Here is a 16,222-nt window from a genome sequence, read left to right as displayed (position 1 = left end):
GAAGTCCTGGCTTCAATGGTCTCGCAGGAGCTACTTACTGGCTATGGGTGAATGCTAAGATAGGGCGAATCATTCTCTAAAGTGTGTGTCTACTAGTGAGCCTACCAGGTTCTACTGGAGAGCTCCATATCCTTTGACAGGTAATGGCCCCATTAAGCTTTGTCATCACAAATCAAGAGCAAAGGACATGAAAGTGGGAGGAGACTAGTAGGGAAGAATGCTTGTTGGGAATGTGAGGATAGAGGGTGAGAATAATCAGAGTGTGTAATATTCATTAGGAAACTGTCAAAGAATAATTCATAAAATTTAAGACTACATTCATGGGACCACTTCAAGAACAAGTTTTATTTATTCATTTATTTCTCTTTATTTTATTGAAAATAGATTTTTTCTGTACAATACAGTCCAATTATAGTTCCCCTCACCCAACACCTCCAAGATTTATTTAAGTGTCACTCACTTGCTTGTCCATTCAACATGCTATTTTTAATCATCTTCATGTCATGTCCTTCCCTACTGCCTCCAGAGTAGAGTGATTACCAAAATGGATTACTCATTATGTCTTGAGGCTTATGAATAGGTTGACTGGTAACTGTCAATACTATGCAAAAAAAGTAACTCAATAATTCAGTATCAGGCCCACCTAGTAATAATTCATCTTAAATAGTGATTCTTAACATTAGGAAAATCAAACTGGTTGAGGTCATAATGGTATAGGATCATTTACTCTATACCCTTTATCTGTCTAATAAATATACAGAGTTTTACATGTTCTTTATCCAGCCTTCAAAACATGCTGTTAAAAGACATGTTTCATCTGGTGTCCTTTCACAGATAAGAAAATGACAGTGTATAAAGGTTATGCCTTAGATTGATGGTGACTAAAGCCAGATTGAACCTGGCTGGTTCACATCCAGAGTTTATGCAACTACACCCTCTGTTACTGCAACCCAGCTCCTAGGAGAGTTGGCATCTCTAATCAGGATGCCCATGAGATCAGTATAATCACCCTTGTTGCATACGCTAAAAGCCTCTGTGTGACCATGAAAGTGAACTTGCCAGCCCATATGGCTGTGTCTAGTATCAGCTGCAGCCTAGTTTCATTAGACAAATGTTTCCCTTTCACTGAGGTATTAATATTCAGTGAGATATTCAGATCTTAAGTTAATAATTCACTGAGTTTGATGAATGCATATATTCATGGACAGCCCATATCAAGATAGAGATCACTGTTAACCCTGAAAAGAAACTCTCTCTTATACACATTTTTAGACATCTGTATACATTTTACTTGGTCTAATGTGTATTTCTGCAGGAGTTTGAATTATGAGTGATGGCTTTGATTCCCCGTAAATGCCCCTCAGTTGTCAGAGCTAACCAACAATCACACATGAAAGTACTATCAATCATATATTCAACAGCAAGCTGCAATTGTGAACCGCTCTGCCCTCTTTTTATCTATGCCATCTGTCTCAAACTGTCAGTCATACTCTGTTTTCGCTAAATACACCTGGTTTTACAAACACCACTGACTATCATGGTGCCCCAGAAAAGACACCAGCTCATTTGCCTGTCTGTCTGTGATTTGTAATATAGAGTATCACTACGCACAACTTCGCTAAACAAATGCAGTGGGTCTATTTGTCTAATCCAAGAATCATGGCACATCAGCAAAGTCACTGACACGCTGATAAGACTGGCTATTTCCATACTGGTTTCCTCAGGAGGTACCTAACCTGATGGACATGAAGTTAGTAAAACAGAATAAATACAAGGCCCATGACTGTCAAATTTTAACATGAATATAAATTCTATGAGATTCTTCCTAAAATATAGATGCTTATTTGTTTGGTTTCACCTGAGCCTGACGTATTCTAAGAAACATTAGACATGCTTCTGCTGCTGCTGCTGCTGCTGCTCAAGAAAGAAATGAAGCTGACACAGGAAGGTTGCAAGAAAAAAATTCAAGTTTGAATTAAATACACGTGTGTAAGTACATTTCTCATTAATATGAAGAACTGTCTTCCAAGCAGTAATAAGAGAGAAAGAACAAGTGCTCGCTTCGGCAGCACATATACTAAAATTGGAACGATACAGAGAAGATTAGCATGGCCCCTGTGCAAGGATGACACGCAAATTTGTGAAGCGTTGCATATTTTTTGGATATTAACCTAGAAAACTGGAATGCCCAAAACATAATCCACACATCAAATGAGGTACAAGAAGAAAGGAGGAGTGGAGTGGCCCCTTGTTCTGGAAAGACTCAGTGAAGCAGTATTCGGCAAAACCAGAACGGGGAAGTGGGAAGGGGTGGGTGGGAGGACAGGGGGAGAGAAGGGGGCTTACGGGACTTTCGGGGAGTGGAGGGGTAGAAAGGGGGAAATCATTTGAAATGTAAATAAAAAATTATATCGAATAATAAAAAAAGAATAAGTAAAATATAAAAAAAGAAACTTCAGAACAGACTGTCAATCGATCTTCAGAATAAAAAAGTAAATGTTTGCAGACAATATAGTAGTTCCTACAATTCAACATTAAAAAGTAAATAAAAAAAGGAACAAATGCAAAATGTAAAAACAGAGAAAAAAAAGAGAGAAAGACCAATGGTTGGACACACAGTCTAAATGCATAATTCATGATGGGAAGGCACGGTGGCAGAAGTGAGGTGGTAAATGGAACACAAAGTTTGCTTGCTCACATTGCTGAAGCTCAGAAAAAGAGGGGAGTGATGGCACTCCTCTGACTTTCTCCTCCCTTTTATCCATTCCAGTGTTTAGACTCTTGGGGTGGTTCCATCCACATAAATCCTCTTTAGAATCACCTTAATAGACACATCCAAAGTCTGCCTCACTGATACATACCCAAGGCATTTCTTAACAGTCAACCATATAAATTAACCTTCACAAGCCCCTAACTCCCAGGCATTTGACAGGAAATGGGATCTCAAGTCAGAAACCCTGTGTGACTGGCATAACCAAGTAGCCTGCTTAACACAGTCTTAGCAGAGTGCTAATATGAACTGTCACATTCCCAGTGCACACTATGGTAGAGGAGGTTTATTATGGATTGGATCCTGAAAGCTTTTCTTTGCAGAACATCTGATGAATGCACCAGATGTTAGGTACTCAGAAGTCATTTTTCACCCTAAGCTTCTGTAGCTCCAAGGGAGGACATCCTTGATCTTATTATCTTTATAAACCAAAGAAAACCACAGGGTAGGGTATAGCCCAATGACAACCACTTGTCAGCTCATGCAGAAGCTTAGTGCGTTCTCCAGCACTGTGAGAAAATGAAACTTCCTTTTTATTTTTTTAATTTTTTATTTCGTACTTTGTTTTGCTTTTCTCCTGTCTTCTTGAAACAAGTTATACAAACTTTCAAACCAACAAGACTAAGCTTATAAACTCTTACGAGTGTATTAACTAAGAAAAGTAGATCTGGATGGAAAGCAAGCCTTGGAAGGCACCAACCACATGTGCATATTCACTATGAGCCCCAGAAATGATAAAGTCTATGTTTTCTTTGCTGTGTACGAGCAGGGTCTGTACATCCTTCTTCCTGGTCTACCTGGGAACGCTGGGGCTTGTGTCTAACTTCTCTCAGTTCTACCCTTCTCCCACTTAATTTTTTGCTGGGGATATGTTATCTGTCTGACAGCTTAGACTTAAAGATTTCTTTCCAAACTGTCGAACTAGACTATTCCACCAAGGCATTTAAAACAGAAAGAGATTTTAAAACTCAGCACTTCTAGGAAGCCTGAGACACTGTGAATAGCAAAGCTGATTGCTTTTCTTTCTAATGTAGAGTGCCCTCTCCCAGGTAATTTGGATTTCTGAAGTCAGGCCTGGCATCATGTTATGACATTCAACATGTAATGACATTATACATGTTATGACATGCATTGTTCTGATGAACAGGCACAAAGATTTGCAAAGTCTCATTTACTGAAAAAGCTATAATAAGAAAATACTGTAATACCTTTTCAATAAATTCCTCATACTCTTTATCTCATGTCTGTGGTTCTATGTGATCATGAATAAGCCTTGTTCACAGAATATTCAGAAATTACAAACTCACATTCTGTCTTTCTGAGTATCCCAGGAAGAGAAGATGCTACAGACCAGGAAAGGTAGGCACCTTTCAGCACACAGCTTCTCTGTTCAGTTGTTCACCTTTAGCTGACTGGAAGCTTCTCTCTTTTAATTCTAATCCTTTGAGTAGAAAAAATTACTACCCATATTTGATAGGGTAGAAACCAAGGGCTTCCTTCCTGTGCTATAAAAATGTATAACCATATGTCCTAGATGGATCTTCGAGCTGGCAAGAACCAGGAAGCAGATTTGCTACCGTGACCTTATTTAATAATGCAGCATTGACAGGCACATTTCTAGTCAGTAATTGCATTTACAATAATTGTATATAATATGGCCACTGCTATAGCAATCCATGATCTATGACACAAGAGCAAGGACACTCTTATTTCAACATTAAGATAATGAAGCTAGGTCCCTTTAAATTGTAAGTATTTTGACAGATTGGATCCATATACATTTAAGTAAAAGTAAACTATAATTTGGAAGAGCTGGTTCCACTTTAATACTATTGCCTCCATGAGAATGCATAACAATCATTAATATTTTGAGAGACCTTTTATTGAGCAGGCAGTGTTTCAAGTCTGAAAATCCAGACATTTCTGAACATATAAGCTCATTTAGTTTTACAAAGCCCATTCCTAAAGCAGATGCCACAGCGAAGGACTATGTGTCACATTAAAGCAGCCAAGCACTGTATTCAAAGTGTTACAAGCTGAATTTTATATACCAAAACAGCTTAATTTCATTTTCTAAAAGACTAAAGGCCATTTTAACATCTTCAATTTTCTACATGAGCAAGGATGCTTACATAATCATTAGCTGCAATAATCAAGTGGAAATTACATTAATGAAGTTTTGTGGAAAAATACAAAATATTTTACATACAGCGAAGATTTTTTTAAAAAAAGAAATAAGTCTCTTGAAGCTATAAGAAATGTCTTTTGTTCCTCATGTCTTTTGTTACCTTCTTCTCTGTAGGAAGGTAATAAAACAGGGCCAATAGACAATGGAGAAACCTGAGACCCATCTCTCTCCAGAACCAAGTTATAATTGTATTAGGGCCAAGAAAAATTCTAGAGTCCTCAGTGTTGTATTAAAATCCAGATATATTTAGACAAGAAGTTACAGACAAAAATTGCTGTACAGTAATAAAAATGAAGATTTTTTTTCATCATAACACATTTTTTTCAAAATTTAAAGATGTTTTAAAACATGTTTAAAAACATACAAGGCAGTGAAAGTAGTTTATCATAAATAAATAATCTTATAAAGAAAAAGAGCCACAGAAGCTTTGTTAGGATCCAACAGTACATAGCTAAGGGAATTGCACTCCAGGAAAAACTCTTCTGCAATTACTGCTGTGGTGGAAATGTATGGCACTCCCAACTCATATTAATATAGCTGGGGGGCTTTTGAGAGCCTATTAGGATTAGGTGAGGTCTTAAAAGTAGGGTCTCACGCTGTCATTATAACAAGAGCAGAAAGACCCATAGTGAAGAATTCTCTTTCAACCTTCCTAACACTGTAATCCTTTAATATAGTTCCTCATGTTGTGGTAACTGCCTACCATAAAATGATTTTGTTGCTACTTCATAACTGTAATTTTGCAGCCGTTATGGATAGTAATGTAAATATTTGTCAAGAGGTTGAGAACCATTGCTATGACATCCCATATGACATTATGAAGCACAAAAAGAAGGCTGCCTCCCAGGACTAGTTAGCGTACTGCCATCTGACACCCCTGTTTCTACCAAATAAATGAAAGTAAACAAGCCAAATAAACTCCATGTTCTTTAAATTCTACCTGTATTTCATTCTAAAACCATAAATGAGGACTAAAATGATTCAGCATTCATTTCTAGGCTGACTACAAGCAGATCTACTCCTCTGAAGCTGTGCAAACATGGACAGACATTGTCTACTTCCTGACCCTTGGACGCAAACTGAAGATGGTGCTAGGCTCTAATAAAGCTGACACATGGTTGGTCCCACTCAGAGTGTTCTGGAATCAAGGTTATTACATCTTAAAAAAAAATCACGGGAGCTGGTGGTAACATATGACCTCTACTGCAGGGATCTGTTGACTCTAGTTCAGGGACAGCGGAAGAGAAAGCTAAGTGAGCTGTGGAGAAGACAAGATAAATCTAGTTCTGACATTCTTCATAGCCAACCTCAGCAAAACACCTGACCTATAAAAAAATGGGGGTGACTTCACTAAAGAACTGGCCATGAGTCAGGCTGAAGCAGGAGATCTACTCCCCGCTGGTATCTGAGGATGGTTGCCATGATTCTGCCGGGTAACCTCAGATCAATATCTTTGTTGAAGCGGTGTAGTGGGCTTGGTTTTCTGAGAGAGATGGGACTGAGGATCCTTCCTGTCTACACTAAAACATGTTGCTGCAAAACATTACCAATCACTAATAGGAAATGGGCCTATAGAATTTGACATATTGATATTTTCTACCATGAGATTTTCTGCTCAGACATCCTGTCTCCTTGCAAAGTATAAGTGACTCCCTTGGGAACAGAGGATAAGAATTAAATTTCAAGTCAATTAAAGAATCTCATTACAATTGGACTGTCCAGGAGTTCAGGGGCATTTTTATTATTACTTATTAAATTGAACTGTATCTACGTGTTTAACTCTAAGATAAGTGCTTGTTAAACAGGGACCCAACCAACCATTCCATCAAGTCACTTTCTAGTCCCAGCATTTATGACAGTTGATTGAAATATTGGGGCAACAATCTCAGAAAACAGTAATTCTCTTTGATTTCTGTTTCTTTATCTTTTGGCTTTTAGCTTTCAAAACTTTATAAGGATAGCTTTTAAAGTCCTGGTCTCAAGAATGAACCCTAACATCCATTCAAACCCTCCTCATCATTCACTACAGAGAAACCTCACTCCTCCACAATAAAATCAAAATCCCCAGTGTCTTTCCATGGGTGATTAATTAGCAAATGAACATTGCTGGAGGGCAGGGTTTCTCCATCTTTCGGGAGTACATCACTTTGCCAGGAGATGTTGTCAATGCACATTCTGAGTCAGTCCATTCGGGTAAGAGTCAAGATTCTGCAGTACTGATGAACTCCCTGGTGACTGGGATGACCCTTGCACTAGGCCATATTTTAAGTGGTAAAGCTTATGAGTTCTGCCACTAGAAACTCATTTCCTTGATCACAGGTGTCAGGTTTCAGAAGTTCTATAGCAATATAGAACTAGTGGCTGCTGAACTACATAGACAAAGAACATTTATAGCAGTGTAGAAAGTTTGTCGGATAGAATTGTTTGAAATGTTGGGCAATGGTCTCAGATAACACTACTTCTTGACTGTTGTTTCTTCAGATTTTTTCTTTGTTACTTTCTCTCTATTTCCCTCATCATTTCAAGTGCATGTACCATGAAAAGAGTATGCTTTTCACTACTCATTGCTGGTTTGTTTAGGCAGATTTAATTATATATATATATATATATATATATATATATATATATATATATATATATAAAATCTCAATTCATAGACGGCTTGGGGAAAATACATTGAATTTCCTTGTAGCTTTAAATATCCTCAGTGTCTTCTTATAGAAGCTATTGTAATAATTCTTGATTTTAGTAACTAAAAAAAAGTCAGCATTTATCCCTTAATACGAAGACTTAGGAAAAAAGACTATCAAAAAAAATAAAGATTTGTTTTTGTGCTCTACCCATGTTCTCCCCATCTTCTTTTCTGTAAAAAAAAAAAAAAATGATTCCTTTTCTATCTCATGTAGCCAGTTATCTTTTAGGTAGTTGAAAATGCTACTCACTTTTCAGCACTGATTAAAGCGTAACAATCTTTCTGGACAAGAAAGAGATTCCAAGCATATTACAAACTGTTGGATGGTAGTTTGATGACATTCAGCTTAAAAAGTTTCAGCTGGTGACAGGCTACATCAGAGGCAACACTTGTGGAAGATCATAGGATGCTATTCAATATATTTTGAGTTTTTACATCTGATTGAAGACAGGGAAATGTTTTTAAAACTGAAAGATTCAAAATATATAAACACAACAAATAAAAGTTCTAGAATTGAACTGTATGGATGCCATCTTTGCAGAGAGGCACTGGTAAAAATACCTTCTCTGTCAATCCTTCCAAAGTCGGCTAGAGCAACCTTGGAACATCTCCAAGGAGCAACATTTCCAAGTTGAAATTAACAACTCCAAGATCTACAGGAAAGTCCATAGAATATGTGGCTGGTTTCACATGTTTGGTAAACTGTGTCTCATTACATCTTTTAAAATTATAATAACTTGAACTAGAACTGGAGAGATAGTCCAAGTGCTGTCCCTAGCAGCCAAGGTGGCTGGCTTACAACCACCTGTAACTCTAGCTCCAGAAGATAAAACACACTGGCATTATGATCTACCATTAGCACCTGCATTCCTTTACATATGCATATGCATGTGTGTACACACCTGTATACAGACACATCCACACAGACACCAAGAGTTAATCTTAAAAATCAGTAACTAAATAAAAGTAGGCTGTTAATAAAGTGATACATAAGTGGCTATACAATACACAACAAATTCAATAGTTAGTTATATACACTGTGTATATTTTTATTACAAAAATGCTAATAGAAAGAGTAAATGTTACTATAGCACACACACCAGGAAGGTATAAATTACAAACATTGGGTAAAGATGTATGAAACATGATTGATTTCATACGCTTACTAAAGGGTAACTTGAAGCAATTCTTTTACAAAAACACTTGGCCCTAATCAACACAGAATTCATGACTTGGCATTTACATGCCTGTACATGTGTGCTCAGCAGGAAGCATGGGGGAAGGATACTAAAATCAATAGCATGGACTTCCCGTGGCTGCTGTGAAACTGCTACCCGCTCTGTGGCTTAAAGTAACAGAAGTCTATTTTTATAGTTTGGGGGGCTACTTGTCCACAAAATTGGAAGCTGTATAAACAACTGAAAATAGTCTGACATGAAAATTTAGCTACAATAAGAATTTATGTCAGATTATTAGCTTATTAACTCTATTATTTGCAGATGTCAAGTCAATAGACCTATTATTTACCTTTGACTGAAATATGAATGCCCCAGGCCAAACATATCTCCCATCACCCTCTCCCCTATTCCTCAGCTTTATTTTCTCATAGCTCCATCAGTCTCTTAAATGACTGTTGATTTATATATTCCTTATTGTCAATGCCAGCCTTAATAGCCTTGAAGATCTGTATGGTCAAATTCTTACTTACCTGTCCTAGAAGACATGGAACTTTTTTCCTAAATTTAATATTCCTAGAGGTCTGGGATCTCTATATGTATTTCTAGTTGTATTGGGACAAATGCCATACTGAAGCACGGTCAGCTCCCAGCAGTCTATTCAATTCTGTGAGGTCCATATTTGTGAAAAGAGCCCTACATGTAGAGAGCTGAATGTTATCACAGAAAACTACTTCCTAGCCCTGCAAGAGTCCCCAATATGCCTTGCTTCACAGGTCAACCCTCATGTCTATGTATTCTTATGACTTCTGCTGATTTACTAGGACCATATAGCAACTAGATGATCTCTCTCCATCAATCTATGTCTCACTAAAATGCTACTTGACTCTAAAGATCATTCAAAATCTTTTCAGTGCCCAACATTGTTGAAAAATATCCATAATTAGATTTTTTGATAGGAAATTAACTATAGCTTATATTCGGAGTCTTTATCAAACTAGAACATGAATCATGAAAATTAGTAATGAAATCACATGACTATCAGCAGTAGAAAAACAAAATTACCACATTGCTAGATATCCACAGCTCTCCAGTGCCTTGAACAGGCAGCGGTGTGTGTGGCATCAGCAGACAGAATGACGAATGTGAGGTAATTTGTCTCACATGTCACAGCTGGGTAGTGGCACAGCTGAAAATAGACTCTTAACAGTTGACTTTTTAACAGTGTGATTTCAGCTACTTAGAAAAAAATGCTAATAAGCCCAGAGGTGTAACATTACACAAAGCTAAGAATCACCATTCCGAGAAAGTGCTGCATTCACCCCCCTGCAGATTCACATGCAGGATCCTCACTTTCAAACAGGCAGTATAATGAAAACCAAGAATCTGACTTTAAAACTAAGAAGCCTGGTCAAAGGAAGCAAACTCTTTTAATTTATAATTTTCATTAGCTTAGAGCTGTGGTTCTCAACCTGTATATTATAACTATTTGGGGGTTGACGACCCTTTCACAGGGGTTGCCTAAGACCATCAGAAAATCAGATATTTACATTGCAATTACCTCACTCTATTTTGATTCGTGTTGTTTACAAGTGAACAGTTTTTGAAGATACCCTTGAACTTGCATTAGAAAGAACAAAAGAGAAGTTGATATTAGACTGGCACGGTGTATTCCATGTGGCCTGCTCTCTGCAGACATGGGCCTAGTAGAGTCTTTGCACCGAATGTCTTACTCTGTTGACTATTGATATTTTGAGGTTTAAAATTACATGATAGAAAATAAAAGATACAATGTTGGTGTTTAAAAAAACAGAATAAAAATTACAGTTATGAAGTAGCAATGAAATAGATTTATGCTTGGGGTCATTATATCCTGAGGATCTGCATTAAAGGGTCATGGCATAAGGAAAATTGAGAACCACTAGCTTAGAGCATCCATTTTAGATTTCTGTAAATGTCTTCACTCAAAAAGGGTACTCAGCACACCTAGCTTCCCACTGTCTTTTAACTATAGTCCACCTGTTTCCTCGGTTTTAACCCAATGTCCCGTACAGGTCTTAGAGTCCCATTCAGGAAGGTATCACCTTTAGACTTTATCACATCTCTCTTGGCACCTCTATACTCTGTTCTTTTCAGCCAGAGATTGGTGTTTCTAAGATTGACTTTGAGGAAAATCAATTGTAAGGTTGCTAAAGAAGGTAGCAAGAGAAAGGACAGGAGGTCAAAAAGAGAATTGGCTTTCTGAGGCCTTCCAATGGCTTTCAGTTTGAAGTACTCAGGATGACCAGGCACACTTTAAGGTATTGTTTTCTGAGGTAGAGATATGAATGATCCACTGCTGTGGAGCATTCCAACATTTAGGTAAAATAGACAAAAATAATACTGTGATCGTAGATAAAACACCACAACAATAAAGACAACAAAAGCAACCCATAGCAGCAGCAGCAGCAGCCACAGCAGGCAGTGACTACTACCTAAGCTGATCTCTGTGACCCACGTGGTAGGAGAGAAAAGATTTTCACAAGGTGCCTTGTGATTTCCACATGTTTTTTGGTAGCACATGCATGCAAACTCATGCATGCATAAACATGAACACACACATAAATAAATAAATATAAATAGTTGAAATGATAATATTGAATAAACTAGCAGTGGTGACTTTTATTTTATGATTCTAAATTCTATAATAGTTTGGAACAACTGGCTTTGTCAACTGGCACTGTCAAGAGCAAAGCTACAAACACAAAATGAAGGCCCAAGTTCTAGGTGGCTCTAACATTGGTGGAAGCATCCATCTTCTGGAAGAAAAACATTAACTGCAAAAATGGCCTAAACTCTCACTTTTCATATTATCCAGCCATTCCATCACTATGACTTGGTCTTTGTATTAAGGGGTAGTCAATTTTGCCACTCTAATTTAAGGCAAACTAGAAACTTACCTTGGCATTGAGAATGTGGCATAATTGGTGAAGTACCTTTTTGGATGGAGGCTACACACCTTAAGAGGCCTTAGTGTTATGTCTTCTGTCACCATGAGAACATGATCTGGCTAGGTCAATTGTAAAGGAATGTGGGTCACGTACAGAGCAGTGGAGGTAATTCTTGACCTGCCATGAGCTAGCTGACCACAAAACATATCCAAAGAGATCCCAGGACAAAATCAGAGGAGCATCTTCCTCAGCCCACATCTCAGTAGACACACATGTGAGTCAGGCCTGATGCAGAAGTACTCATAGCACACCAGTACTACAAAACTTTGTGACTTCATGTCTCCAAGTCTCAGGATAGCTGCTGCAGCTTGTGATGAACACTAAGTTGTACCTACTAGAATGAGAACTAAACACTGAAGACTCGCGATCTGAACATTTGGTGTCAACAAAGAGGATATTTCCAAGTTTCAGAGAATAAATACAGAACTTCCACGGATCAGAATTTGAGGAAAATATACAGCTTTCCAAAAATTTCTAATCTAACCACAGAATCTTCAAGAAACATGTTTTGGTATATTATTTACTCAACGTAGTCATAATTATTAATAAATGTCATTTTAAGTGTCTGAATCATGTTTCAAAAATATACATTATGTACTCAATTTATTTTGTAAAGAATTAAGATTTGATTTAGATAATTCTGCCCATAATATTCCTGAAAAGGGAGTGTTTAAAGGACTTCAATATTTTCATAGAAACTTCAAATCATAAAGTGCTATACTAGACCACATGCCATTGTGATATGCACCCTTTAATTCTATGCTGCAGTAGAAAACTGCTATCTCCCCTCTATTAGCTACTCAAGGAGCATATTCAATTGTGTTTTTTAAGATAAACGGGAGAAAAGTGAAATAACCTTGGAAATTATTTCTTTCAGCCTTTACCATACTGCTTTTAGTCTCACATTCTTATGTCAGCAACCAGGACATACAATTCATACAGACAACTGCAAATTATTTGACATGGAAGGAAACATTGGAGAAAAATGTCAGAATGAATATACTGTTGATTGTACACAGTAGAAAATTGGGTAACTCTGTCTTTTGATAGAGATATGTAAATATTTGGCCCAAACTCTCAAAATGTAAAGTTCACACAGGGATTCATTCCACAAAACTACAAAACCCATTGCTTTCAATGCAAGTTAGCTGTTAATATTCTGGATAATAAAACCTGCCTAGAAAGAAAGAAAACAAAATCTGTCACATTTTTACTGGTAAATAAGAAAAATATTTTAGATATGAAAGTATATACACATGAGCCCTAAAAAGACGTTAAAAAAGCTACTTTAACTAACATAGACAATGTCATATGACACATAGAAAATTATACAAAAGCTATCCTTCCCAATGAAAAAGCAAGAACAGTCTTGGTTTCCAGTAGGACGGGCATTCATATTTTACATAAGGAAAACATTAATAGTTTCCACTAAACCCTTTCCTGATTGGGTAAACATCCAAAGAGTACTGGATATTGACAGGCAAATCCATTCTAGGTGTTGAATAAAATTAATCTTTCCTTTGAGTCTTGATCACCTGTGTGTCTCACTGGACATCACTTAAGTTCATATACAGGTTTATTTCTGGGCAACAATCACTACGTTCAAAAGATGTCTCATGGTGAAGCCTTGATCATCTTCTATTTAGTCAGTCCAACACACAGCCCACTGGGCAAAGTTATTTTCTTATAAAACAAATTTTAACATATCCTAAAACACATGCTTCATTGCTGGAATTCACTATACTTCCACTGTATTACATTGTTCTTATATTTCCTCCTGCTCCTTTGTTTCATATGTAAAGACCACTAACACCAGCACTTCCTCTTATTTATTCTTTAATATTATATGAAACTTAATGCAAGATTTTGTTATGGGAGACATTCATTATGCTTTTAACTGAATTAGATCCAATCACAAATTTTACTTCTCATAACATACTATTACATACAATATTGATTAATTCTTAAGAAAATACGCATAGAAAAGAATTTTAACAAGTTGTCACAGTATGCAAAATTAAGCTCCAAATCAAAGAAAATACAAAGCCTGGTGTGTGGTGGCTCATGCTTGTAATATCAGAGCCTGGGATACTGAGAGAGGAGGTTAGGTTTGAGGTCAGTGTGGGCTACATAGTGAATTATAGGCCAGCCTAGGCTACACAGTGAATTATAGACCAGCCTGGGCTAAATAGAAAGTCCCTGATTCAAGGCAAACAAACAAATGAAAATCACAAAGCCATAAAATACAGATGTCATATTTAGAAGTGAGGAGAAACAACCCTCAGAGATACTTTGATTGCATTCCAATTAGAAATACAGTCTAAAGTATTATGAAGATTCAGTAAATAAAGTGCATAGTAACATATGTATGTATATATTATATATACACACACACATATAAAACTATTTTATTAAAGAATGTTCGAACTATGAATCAAAGTACTGTGTAGGATACCATACATGTGGGATAGTAGTCGGGGTATTATCTATGTATATGGTGAATGCTCTAAGACATTTTAAAAGCTATAAAGACAGCATGAATGAAAATAAAGAAATGCAGTCCATTTGGATAGAAATAATCATTATGCTAATGACAAAAATGATAATCATTGTGTGCTAAATTTTAAATACCAATAAAATTCCAAGAGTCTTGAGAACAATAATGACTCTGGAATTCATACAGAAATCTGAAAGAGAATAAATGGATTATTCTGTTGGTGAAGGCTGTAATGTAGAAGGCAGAGGCAGCAATACTGTAAGCTTGAAGCTCTACTGGGCTACATAGTGAGTTCAAGGCCAGCATAGGCAATTGAGTGAGATACCCTCTGGAAAGCAAAGGGGCTGGAGATGCTATGTGGTGAAGAACGCTCCCCAAATATGTAAGGTGTGGTCTAATCCTAAATGCCACCAAAATGACAAATATTAAATGCCTAAACAACACTTAGGCTCAAGGGAACTAACATATTTAAAAATTTATTTTAGTATTTGTATCCCCAGTATAATAAATAAAAAGAAGGGTTATATGCCTGGTGACCACTGCCACAAAAACTGCAGCACAAAGAACATGCAGAAAGCTGACCCTACAAGCAGTCATGTAAGTGGACTATCACTAAGTCTGCAACTTTTCCCAATGATTAGGTAAAAATGATGGTTCTTATACTCCTTAGATCAGAATCCAATCAAGAAATGGGGCATTTTAACCTGCATAATGCAGTCAAGATACATCCATGAGATGCCAAGAGCAGTTCAGAGTATAAGGAAACTTCTGGGATTATGCAAGATTGCCATATCCTAGAATTGACAGACGTAAAAAGCATAGGGCAGATGAAATCCACTCCCACATGCTTTATGGCTATTTAAAGGGCCTGCCAACATGAATAATGCACACAGGTTATTTTTACACAAGATGCACTCCAAATTATACAATGAATAGCACAGTGATGGCACAGATTTTCCAGAAGTTGAATTTATAAAACAAACTTTTCTTCTTGTTTTTATTTTCTGGTCTTTGTGGTTAAATTTATAAGATTGTTACCCCAAGACTTCCAGAGACTGAACCATCAACCAAGGGGTACACATAGTTCCATCCAAAAATGTGGCAGAGGGAATGCCTTGTTGGGCATCAGTGGGAGGAGTGGTCTTTGGTCAGGTAAAGGCTCAATAGAGGCCCCAACAAAGGGAAACGGACAAGGGGGAGAGTTGGGGGGAAGTGGGAGTGTGTCAGGTAGAGGGGCATATACATTGAGGCAGGGGGTGGGAGGAGGAGGAGGGAATCATTGGGGAGGGGGGCTTTTGGGAGGGGGGAAATTGGGAAAGGTTTTACCATTGGCAATGTAAATGAAGAAGATACTCAATAAAAAAATAAGATTATGTTACTTGATTAAGTAGGAATAATTTGTTTTATATTTCAAAAGAATCTGAAAACAGTAAAACTAGTAAAATTAATTTTTTAAAGTATAAAACTGCATTTTGTTGCTTTAAAACACACATTATATATAATAAACATTATATTGTATAATATGTACAATATATACCATATAACATATATACACATAATATGTAATATATGTGTTTTTATATATATGAATATGTATGTGTATGTGTATTGTGTATATGCATGCCTTAAAAAATGTAAGGCCAGATATTAAATGAAGAGAATAGAATTGAGAGTAAAACTTAGTAGAAAGAGACTAATATTCTTGTCATTCTTTAATAATAATCCTCTTTTACATTGAAGAATATGAATATACCTTAAGCTTTTATAGCAAACATTCAAAGACAGACTGAGCAATGAAATAGCTCAGAATCAGACCCAGGCACAGCCAAAATTGATCATGAAAAGGCAGTAGCTCCTGACTCATGGGGAAAAGGTGAGGCTTTAGACTAGTCCAAAAGACAGACTTCTCA

At 36.9% G+C, this 16,222-nt stretch overlaps 1 protein-coding gene and 1 non-coding gene across 3 annotated transcripts in view; one reads left to right on the top strand and one right to left on the bottom strand.

The window, feature by feature from the left end:
* Plcb1 (phospholipase C beta 1) overlaps positions 1 to 16,222 on the bottom strand; it is a 699,616-nt gene that overhangs the window by 449,980 nt on the left and 233,414 nt on the right. The window lies entirely within an intron of this gene.
* LOC127686634 (U6 spliceosomal RNA) lies at positions 2,054 to 2,160 on the top strand. Its single transcript, XR_007978216.1, has one exon. It is a non-coding gene; the product is annotated as a U6 spliceosomal RNA (small nuclear RNA).

The sequence above is a fragment of the Apodemus sylvaticus genome, chromosome 5, assembly GCF_947179515.1.
Source record: "Apodemus sylvaticus chromosome 5, mApoSyl1.1, whole genome shotgun sequence".
Classification (NCBI taxonomy): domain Eukaryota; kingdom Metazoa; phylum Chordata; class Mammalia; order Rodentia; family Muridae; genus Apodemus; species Apodemus sylvaticus.
The sequence above is the reverse complement of the archived record's forward strand: the minus strand, read 5'-3'. Positions and strand labels throughout refer to the sequence as shown.